Genomic DNA, 10152 nt, shown 5'->3' with positions numbered 1-10152 from the left:
TTATGCCTCCATTCATCTTCCCACACTGCTTCAGACTGAACACACAGGCCTACATCAAGTGCCTGGTGGAGTTAGTACTGCCCTGGGTCAAGAAAGTGGCTGCTCGAAGACCCTATGTCTGGCAACAGGGCTCTACACCATCCCACACACGCAGGAGAACCCAGTTATGGCAGTCAGACAATTTCTGCGACCACATCACCCTTAACATCTGGCCACCTAACTCCTCAGACTGTAACTCCTTCATTATTATGTGTGGGGGCACAGTTGAGCAAGAGACCAACAAAACTCCTTGAAACACCAAAAATGAACTAAAGGTAAGGATTATGGCAGCATTCACCAACTTAAACAAGGAGACTATCCAGAAGAGTTGCAGGAGATTCCGAAGTCATCTGGAAGCCGTGGTTGAAGCCAATGGCGGTTTTATTGAATAAATTTACTCTTTAGTATTTCAAGATATTTTTATGTAATTTTGGTAAATATATCTTTTAAAATGAGTTGTGAGTGTTATTTTCATTTTTGCTTCACTTAGACGACAATATAGTCAGCACAACCAGTGTGTGTATATTTATATTATGTTTTTATGTGCTACTATTAGTTTCAGGTGATGAAAGCATGCCAGACAGTATTTTTAACACACCTGGTGACTTCCACCTTTTATATATCTTCTTTCTTGTTTTTCTCTCATCCTATTGTCCTATTTTTGGTTTGTTATGCTCTGTGGGCAGTGCCTGAAGAGTGCACTAGTGCACCAGACATGTTCAATAACACTTTCTGGCATACTTTCATCACATGAAACTAACAGTAGCACATAAAAACATATATTGTGTTTATTATCTCTCACCAGGTGGAATACTTTACACGTTAACCTTACCATTCTGGAAATGTACACTATACATATATATGTGTGTGTGTGTGTGTGTGTGTGTGTGTGTGTGTGTATAATATACATACATACATGTATACACACACACACATATATATATGTAAGTATGTAATACATATATACATACATACATATATTTATATATACACACATATATATATAGATATATATATATCATATAGTGAATCCAAACAAAAAAGAACAAACAAGAAAAAGCAATAACACGAGGACGTATTATCAGATGCTCAGGAAAGGAAGGAAAGAGAATTTAATGTTTCGAGCCAAGGCTCTTCTTCAGAAATAGAGGAAAGTCCAAAGGAAGGGAAGACGGAGGAAGAAAATCGCCAATGATGCACATGCAGTTACATTTTGAAACATATATGTATATACATATATAGATGTATGTGTGTGTGTTTATGCATGCATGAATGTATGTATGTATACACACACAGAGTATATATATATATATATGTATATATATATATATATAAAATACTTTGTAGTTAAAACAAACACAAGATCCATATGGTTTATTCTAACAGTAGAACCATTGCCCAAATAACAGCAGCTCATTACGAAAAAATATCAAAATTTCAATAAAAGCTATTCTAATAAGATTGGGAAAGTAAATATTCAGAATAAGAATAACGTCAAACTGAATAAAAAAAGAACTGAAATAGAAGAAAACGCTAAGAATTTAACAGTCATGGAAATGAAAATAACTTTGTGAAGGTACCTTTGCAAAGACTAAATGGGCTTATACTGTCTCTTCATAAGCTTGTCTCCTTAAACGTTCAGAATAATTTTTCCATCATCTTGGCTTAACGGCCCTCATCGTTTGTTTTTACTTTTTTGTTCCCATTGTCCTGTTCTTGTTACCCGTTTCATCCTCTGCAAAAAATCCCAAATTTTATTTAATTTGCTTTGCGAGAAGGACTGTTTCAATGAAGTTGCATCTTGTCCTTGCCTTCGTCATGTGGAGTAGATGAAACAGGGACAACTACAAAGAAGGGGAATATTCTTTATGTTGTATGACTCGTTTCTCTGTTTGTTTTTTTCGTTGTTCGAAAAAAGGTTCGTTTCTATGTCTTTATTTTTATGTTTTCGTTCCTCATTGTGTTCAACGTTTTTTTGATGTCCTGTGCCCATATATGCATATATATGTAGGTATGTACATATATGTATGTATATATGCATATATTTGTATATTATTTGTATTATACACACACATGTATGTATGTATAGAACAATGAATACAGAAAGAAGACAGCATGGAGTGGGGGTGGGAAACAAGTTTTAATAAATGAATTACTTTAATGCTTACAAAGAAAGAAAAGAGTCTGAATGTTTTGATGGATGCTGGAAGAGAGATGGGAAAGGAAGATGGGAAACAGAAGATGAGAATGAGAGGTAATGGGGAGGCAATTCTATGGGGTGGGGGGGGTTAAGAAGGAGGGAGTAGGGTGATGTGTGCCTATGTAGGAGTATATCCATGTGTAGAGATGAGCTTAGAGAGAGGTGTGTAGGTGTGTGAGGGTATTGGGATGTGTGCAAGTATGGGAGCGTGGTGAGATGGGAGGATGGTATGTACGTGTAATTGTATTTTATGTGCAAGGAAGGTGGGGGGGGATGAGAAGGTAGCAGATGTGAGTGTGAGGAGAAAGTGAAGCTAAAAAGAATTGTGGTATTTGGGAAGAAGCACCAATGCAAAAGTGCAATAATAGAAACAAGAGCACTCAGAGCGAGCAGACCTCTGCCAAGGCAACACCAACGTCCTCTCAACGATTAGCCGGAGAAGATTTTTAAAATGAGAATATCTGAAATAAACTTGACTGCTCCCACATACGAGAATACTAAAAATGAACCCAACCGCTCTCAAAATTTAAGTAAAAAAACAGGGAAAATAATCCAGAATCCTTGTCCAGCACCAGATCGATCCCCAAATCTAATCAGTTTGTGCCAGCCACGAGGCGAAACATCCCTGAAAGTTTCATCTGAATCTATCCAGTGGTTCTTGAGATATTTTGTCCATGGACAAACAAACAAATGCAACTAAAAACAATACCTCTGCCTTGCTAAGGCAGAGGCAAAAATAATAAAGTGCACAATGATAACACTGGTGGAAAGTCTGTGTATGTAACAAGTGCAATGTCTGGAGAAAGCAAAACTTGATAAAAGAAGGCAGTTGAAATGGCTCCAGGCAAAAAGGGGAATCAATTTAAGGTTTTCAGAGCTGAATGTTGTGAGTGTATGTGTATGTGCATGTATTTATATATATATATATATATATATATATATATATATATATATATATATATTATATATATATATATATATATATATATATATATATATATATATGTATGTATATATCATCATCATCATCATCATGGTTTAACGTTCGTTTTCCATGCTAGCAGGGGTTGGACGGTTCAACCGGGGTCTGGGAAGCCAGGAGGCTGCACCAGGCTCCAGTCTGATCTGGCAGTGTTTCTACAGCTGGATGCCCTTCCTAACGCCAACCACTCCGTGAGTGTAGTGGGTGCTTTTTTTACATGCCACCGGCACAGGGGCCAGAGCAGGCTGGCAAACAGCTACGATCAGATCGTGCTTTTATGTGTCACTGACACAGACGACAGTCAGGTGGCACTACACATACATACATACATATATATATATATATATATATATATATATATATATATATATATATAATATATATATATGCACATATGTATGCATGTATGTATGTATGTATATTTGTATGTATATATGTATGTGTGTGTGCGTGCGGGCGGGCGGGCATGTGTGTGTGTGTGTACATGCATACATACGCCCACACAAACATATAAAGCATTTTTATATTCAATTGGCTGAAATAACAAAGCAACTGAAGGCCTGAGAGTTTCGTGTAAGACCCTTGATATATACAGTATGTATATATTATATGTAAGTTTTATCTATCTGTCTATTCTCTCCCCCTCTCTCTCTCTCTCTCTCTCTCTCTCTCTCTCTCTCTCTATATATATATATATATATATATATATATATATATATATATATATATTTATATCTATATTTATATTTATATGCACAAACACACAGACATGCCCCAGGCACTGGTGGAAACAAGTGTTCACCACTGTTTTTGAATTTATCTCAACTGGTTCACTTCACCCCACAACCACTAACCTCATTGTAACCACACTCCAACCCTCCACTGTCTACTTTGTCCCCAAAATTCACAAATCAGAAAATCCTGGCCATTTTATTCTCTCCACATGAAACTGCTCTTCTGTACTTCTACCATTGTACTTTAATAAAATACTATCACCTTTCGCCACTGGCCCCTTTTCCCCCATCCTCCCCCACAATGATGTCTCCTACCTGTGCCAATACTACAACATTCCTCTGCTTAGCTAACCTTATCCTAACTCATAATCCCATTTTTTTCTCTGAGGAATTTAACAAAAGCAAGTCAACAGGTTTGCCTTGGGAACTAGGATGGGCCCCAATTATGCAAACCTCTTTGTGGCCTGCATCGAAAAGCAAATCTTCCCCCAATTCACAAGACCCATCACAGACCTTACAGTCCTTACTTTGACTGCTGGGTCAGCACTACCCCCCCCCCCAGACAACAGCTTGAGAGTTTTATCTGGTTGATAAACTCTTTTCATCTTTACTTCTACTGTTTCAAATACTTCTGTTAGTTTCCTAAAAACTCCATCGCTATCAACAATATTCACTTGTCTACCTCCATCCTCTGTAAGCCTATTAACTCCCATTCTTGTCTCCATGACTCTTCTTCTTACTCCAAACACTCTAAATCTCTCATACCATTCTCTCAACTCCTGCACTCTCTCTCTCTCTCTCTGGCTCTGCAGTATTGATTTGGATTTTGAATCTCAATGTAAAAGTATGCGGCCTCTCTTACTGAATTAAATGTATCCCTAATCAATTGTTGGTCCTGCACGAACACACTACTGCTTTCTTATCCTATTTAAGTACACCATTACTTTTTATTCCATACTCTCTCATCTTTTACCCATCTGCTTTCTGTTCCACAACTTCCAAATTCTACTTACTGAACCCAAACCACTTCAATCCTTCCTGTACCATCTATCCTTGCTTTCAAAAAGGATTAGAATCCCAGAAATCTCCTTAGAAGCTCCACAGCACCCTGGCCCTCACAACCAGGCACTTTTAACGGCACTCACCACTAATGCAAAACCTGCCCCTGTATTAGCAATGCTACAACCATCACTGGGCCCAAGTTATAATATCACAATACTCAGAATTTCTGTTGTACAAACTATGCAGCACTCTTTATGTTGGGGAAACACAAAGACAACTTGCCAACCTCTTTCAGAAGCACAGGTTGTGTACACCAGGTCAACTGGTCACCACCTACTTCAATGCAACTGGCCATTCCATTTTTGCACACCATCAATCGACAGACTCAATGAAACAGTGGAAACAAAGTTTCATATTTGAACTCAGGACTACAACATTAACAAGTCTAAGTGAATGCTTTCCCCCTTCACCTCCTCTTATTCTAGTAATTCCTTTCTTATCCTTCAACTGCCTTCTCACTTCATTCCTGCTTATGTCTGCTTCTCCACCACATTCCATTCTTTCCCTTCTATCTTGCTCACCTAGTTTCTCTCTCCTATTATTTCTTGTCTATGTGTGAAGCTCCTGTGGTCCTGTGGTCCTTATCAGTTGCAGCCAATTTCTTAAACTTAGAGGAAGTAAAACTCTGTTGTTTCTCTTTCATTTTCATTCCTGCCAACCCTTCCTTAAAGAAGGACTGTCCAGTTAGTTGGATTTTCCCTATGGCTGTTCATGATGCTCTTCACACACACATCTTTATATGTATAATAAAGCTACCATTAGTTTCATGCAAAGAAAATTATCTTAATATCTTAACAATTTTTCAAGCCAGTCACATGGAGAATTGTTCATCTCCCGTTTGGACGAAAAGTCTCAGGTAAAGTATCACTAATTCTCACAAAGTTTTATAAAGAAAATAATAAATCAAGGGGCGCTACTCTCTGGTGACAACTTTTGAGTGGTTATCTCCCTTGAGTTTGACTTTTCGAAAGGGTTCTGTTGGATGGTGAATTTATTTGTATTATATTATATCACATTATATTCTGGGTATATGTGATGTTTGTGTGCTGAGGGAGTTCATCAGGGGTGGGAAGCATGTTTCTTCTGTGTTGGGTTTCGTGTGTTGTGTATATTCAGCGTTCACATTCAGGGAAAGAAACTATCCTGGTGAGTTTAGCAGTGTGGGTGGTGGTTCATCTTTGGAGTGTTGGAGAGTAAGGTATTGCTTGTGTATTCAGGGAGAGAATGTTTCATTCCTAACATTTCAGAAAAATGGATATTTTTTAATTAAATTTTCTACAAATACGTTTCAGATGTTGTAGATTATGATTTATCAGGATTTAATGTGAAAAATAATGACACACATAAAAACTTTCTTTTTTAGAAATTTCAAGTTTCATTTTGTAAAGATATGTGATGTGTGTTAGTATGTGTGTGTGTGTCAGTATGTGTGTGCGCATGCCCACCAATCATTTTTTTTTTTTTGCATATTAGATTCCAATTATTCATGTTCTGGAAGTTTTGAGGAAACAAAGTCAGGCAAGCTGACATAGTTAATTGAACCAGCATTATAATTAATTAATTTTGTTGATTGTGAGGTTACAAAAAATTAACCCTTTTAATGCTAACCCAACTGAAGTCTCTTCTCAAAAACTTTCTATGAAAATTTCAAGTTAATTTATATTCTAGACACTATCTTAATAGCAACAAATTTATTTTCATTAAATTCTTTTATTTTCAAAATCAATTTAAGTCAATTGGAATAAAGACTGCATTCAACAGAAAAACGGTAAGAATAAGGCTTAGAGGGATCTAAATCATAACCTTCCATCCTCACTTAAATGTTCATTCATGTTCCAAAACATAAAACTTAATGTGACAGTTATTTCACCAAATTCTTCGTTATTTTCACAATTAATTACAACAAAGTCATTGTATTTCAGCAGAAATATGGTAATAAATGCAAAGTGGAACTGACTGAAGTTCAAAAATGAAGGGGAATGAGAAACCCAGCTGCAACAGACAGCTAGAGTCAGGACAGCTCCCTGGCAGGCCAGCACCATGCCAAACCGTCCAACCCATGCCAGCATGGAAAGCAGATGTTAAATGATGTTGATGATGATGCTACATACATACATATATATATATATATATATATATACATACACACACACACACATATATAGATATATATACATACATACACATACATATATGTGTGTGTATTATATATGTATATAAGTATGTGTGTATATGTGTCTGTGCATGTGTTTATGTATAAGTGTGTGTGTACATGTGTATGCATTAGATTATGAATTAAAAGCAATTAAAAGTAATGTAATCATTATGGCTCACACATACACAGTGTCTGTTTTGTTTATTCACCGAATTTGCTGTGGGATCGCATCCAGGAAAGCTCCCTACATAATGCCGAGTATTAAAGAGCCCCTGAATGTCACCATTATATATATATGGCAGAAACGTTAGCACATTGGGCGAAATGCTTAGCAGCATTTCGTCTGTCTTTACGTTTTGAGTTCAAATTCCACCTCTCACCCTTTTGGGGGTGATAAATCAAGAACCAGTTGCATACTGGAGTCGATCTAATTGACTGGGCCCCTCTCCCAAAATTTTGGGTCTTGTGCCTAGAGCAGAAACTATATATGGTATGTTGAGTTACTTCCCTTTACTTATTCAACTGACCATATTTCAGTAAAGCAGTCATTGCCAATCAGTATTTCAGCAGGAATGGCCACTTGATTAATAAGTCTCCTGTAAAATTGCCTTTTTTAAAAAATCTATTAATCTAGGTTGTTGTAACATGACTTAATGTGGTTGTTATTGACAACCATGGAAACTGGACTGGTAAGAGTTATCCATCTTGGTCTCGGTCGATGTCCCGTTCACAGCATGACGTTGTTTGTGAACCCCAGTCACACATCCACATTTAATTCTCCCTTTTTAGCCATAAATCATTCAAAATAACAATACCACTACTGCTATAACCAACTCTAAAAACCGGGCCTGCATCACTTCAAAAATCTATTTCTTTAATAAGCCAACAGAGGGAGCCTTACATCAATGGTTGTCAATAAGGGTCCATTTCACCATTTGGATTCACTTAAAATTTTGTTGTTTAAATTTATGTGCAATAAATGGTTTAAGGAGCACTCCATCGGTTACGACGACGAGGGTCCCAGCTGATCCGATCAACGGAACAGCTTGCTCATGAAATTAACATGCAAGTGGCTGAGCACTCCACAGACACATGTACCCCTAACATAGTTCACAGAGTCTGACAAGGATGGCCCTTTGAAGTACAAGTACTACACAATTTTGTCAGCTGAGAAGACCAGAGCAACATGAAATAAAATGTTGCCGGGAATTGAACTCATGACCTTACAATCGTGAGTCGAATGCCCTAACCACTAAGCCACGTGCCTTCGCAATAAATGGTTATAAGTCTACAAAACATTTAATGTTTCAGTAATTTTTTTAAATACAATTCCTAATATTTAATTATAAAAATACAATGGGACTTTTTCAAACATCGAATGACTATAGGGGTCCAGGAGAGTAGAATAGGAATCAAAGGGGTCCACAGATAGAAAAGGGTTGGGAACCTCTGCTCTACATTGTCTCTAGACCTGCTAGATATAGCAACCAAATATCCTTCAAATCACACTATGTTGTCTTCATAAAAGGACACATTTGATGATATAGTCCAAGGTACACCATATGTGTGTGTGTGTGAGTGTGGAATGGTTACAGATATCTGAAAGAATGATGATCATGGGCCACATAACCATTTTGTTCAATACAAGACAGTGAATACACAAAAAATACAGACAACAAACAGATTTGCAAATACCATAAGGCACAGAAAGTGTGCCTAAAGCCAGCTGGAGACGATGATCTCCTGGGGCTACAAGCTACAGTAACACCCACCCTTAGCGGTTAGCCATATTGAGATGGCTAGTATACTTTACGTTAAGAAACAGATTCATTTACCAGAAAGTTATCAAAGAAGGCGATGTTAGCAATGAGATAGTTACATCACATCCAGTGCACAAATATCCGAATCTCACAAACTAAGCAGCAAAAATGGTGAGGTTTGTGGAACTGGCATTTAGCTTTTAAGATGTTATCAATATTTGTTTTGGAATTGCTGCATCTGACCAAGAGAATTGCTTTCAAATGTTAATCAGTCGACCTCGTTTGATGTGCTGACTTCACTTTCTTCATTTTTGAAAATATTTGCTCACAGACATAAGTTGTTCTAAACACTGATGCCATAGCAGAGGCAAATGACCTCTCATTGCAGGTGCTTGCACAAATGGTACAATGCAGCAGCAGGCCGGATGAACTGACCTCGTGGGCTGGATCTGGCCTGCAGGCCATAATTTGGTGACCCCTGCTCTGTAGGAATAAATTTGATGAGAGAAAAATCTATCACTGCTGGACAAAAGAGTACTCTGTGACAGGTAACTTTCCTAGAAAACTGGTTTTTACAGGTAAGACTAGGTTAATACAGATTTAATTGTTCCACCTATAAAATATGTCAGTGTGTCATATCTCATTTCCATAATGCTATGAGGTTGACTGCTGGGTCCTGTATATTAAGGGTTAATCCAGGATTAGATATGTAACTAATAATATGTCCCACCCTTATCATATACATATATATATATACATATATATATATATATATATATATAATATATATATATATATATATATATATTATATATATATATATATTATATATATATATATATTTATCTCTGTGTGTGTTTGTGTCTTGATAACTGGTGTTGGTTTGTTTACACCTCCATAGCTTTGCAGTTTGGTAAAAGAGACCGATAGAATAAGTACCAGGTTTAAAAAAATAGTTTTGGGGTCAATTCATTCAACTAAAATTCTTCAAGGTAGTGCCCCAGCATGGCCACAGTCTAATGACTGAAACACGTAAAAGATAAAAGGTAAGCAATCCTACAACTGTTCTTCTTTAGAGTTCAAAATTGTTGATTTTCTAATAGTAATCCTATTTTCCACTGTCTCACACTGTCCCCTTTCTTTCTGACTAACCCCTAATACCGTAAGAACCAAGAACCACCAACTTGAACTTGTCAATTACAATGAAAAATGAAAAACAA

The 10152-nt window shown here is 36.9% G+C and overlaps 1 protein-coding gene across 3 annotated transcripts in view; it reads right to left on the bottom strand.

The window, feature by feature from the left end:
• The window catches only part of LOC115215941, a 32674-nt gene that overhangs the window by 9606 nt on the left and 12916 nt on the right, over positions 1–10152 (bottom strand). The gene's annotated exons all lie outside the window — the stretch shown is intronic.

The sequence above is a fragment of the Octopus sinensis genome, linkage group LG9 (genome assembly GCF_006345805.1).
Source record: "Octopus sinensis linkage group LG9, ASM634580v1, whole genome shotgun sequence".
NCBI classification, from domain to species: Eukaryota; Metazoa; Mollusca; class Cephalopoda; order Octopoda; family Octopodidae; genus Octopus; species Octopus sinensis.
The sequence above is the reverse complement of the archived record's forward strand: the minus strand, read 5'-3'. Positions and strand labels throughout refer to the sequence as shown.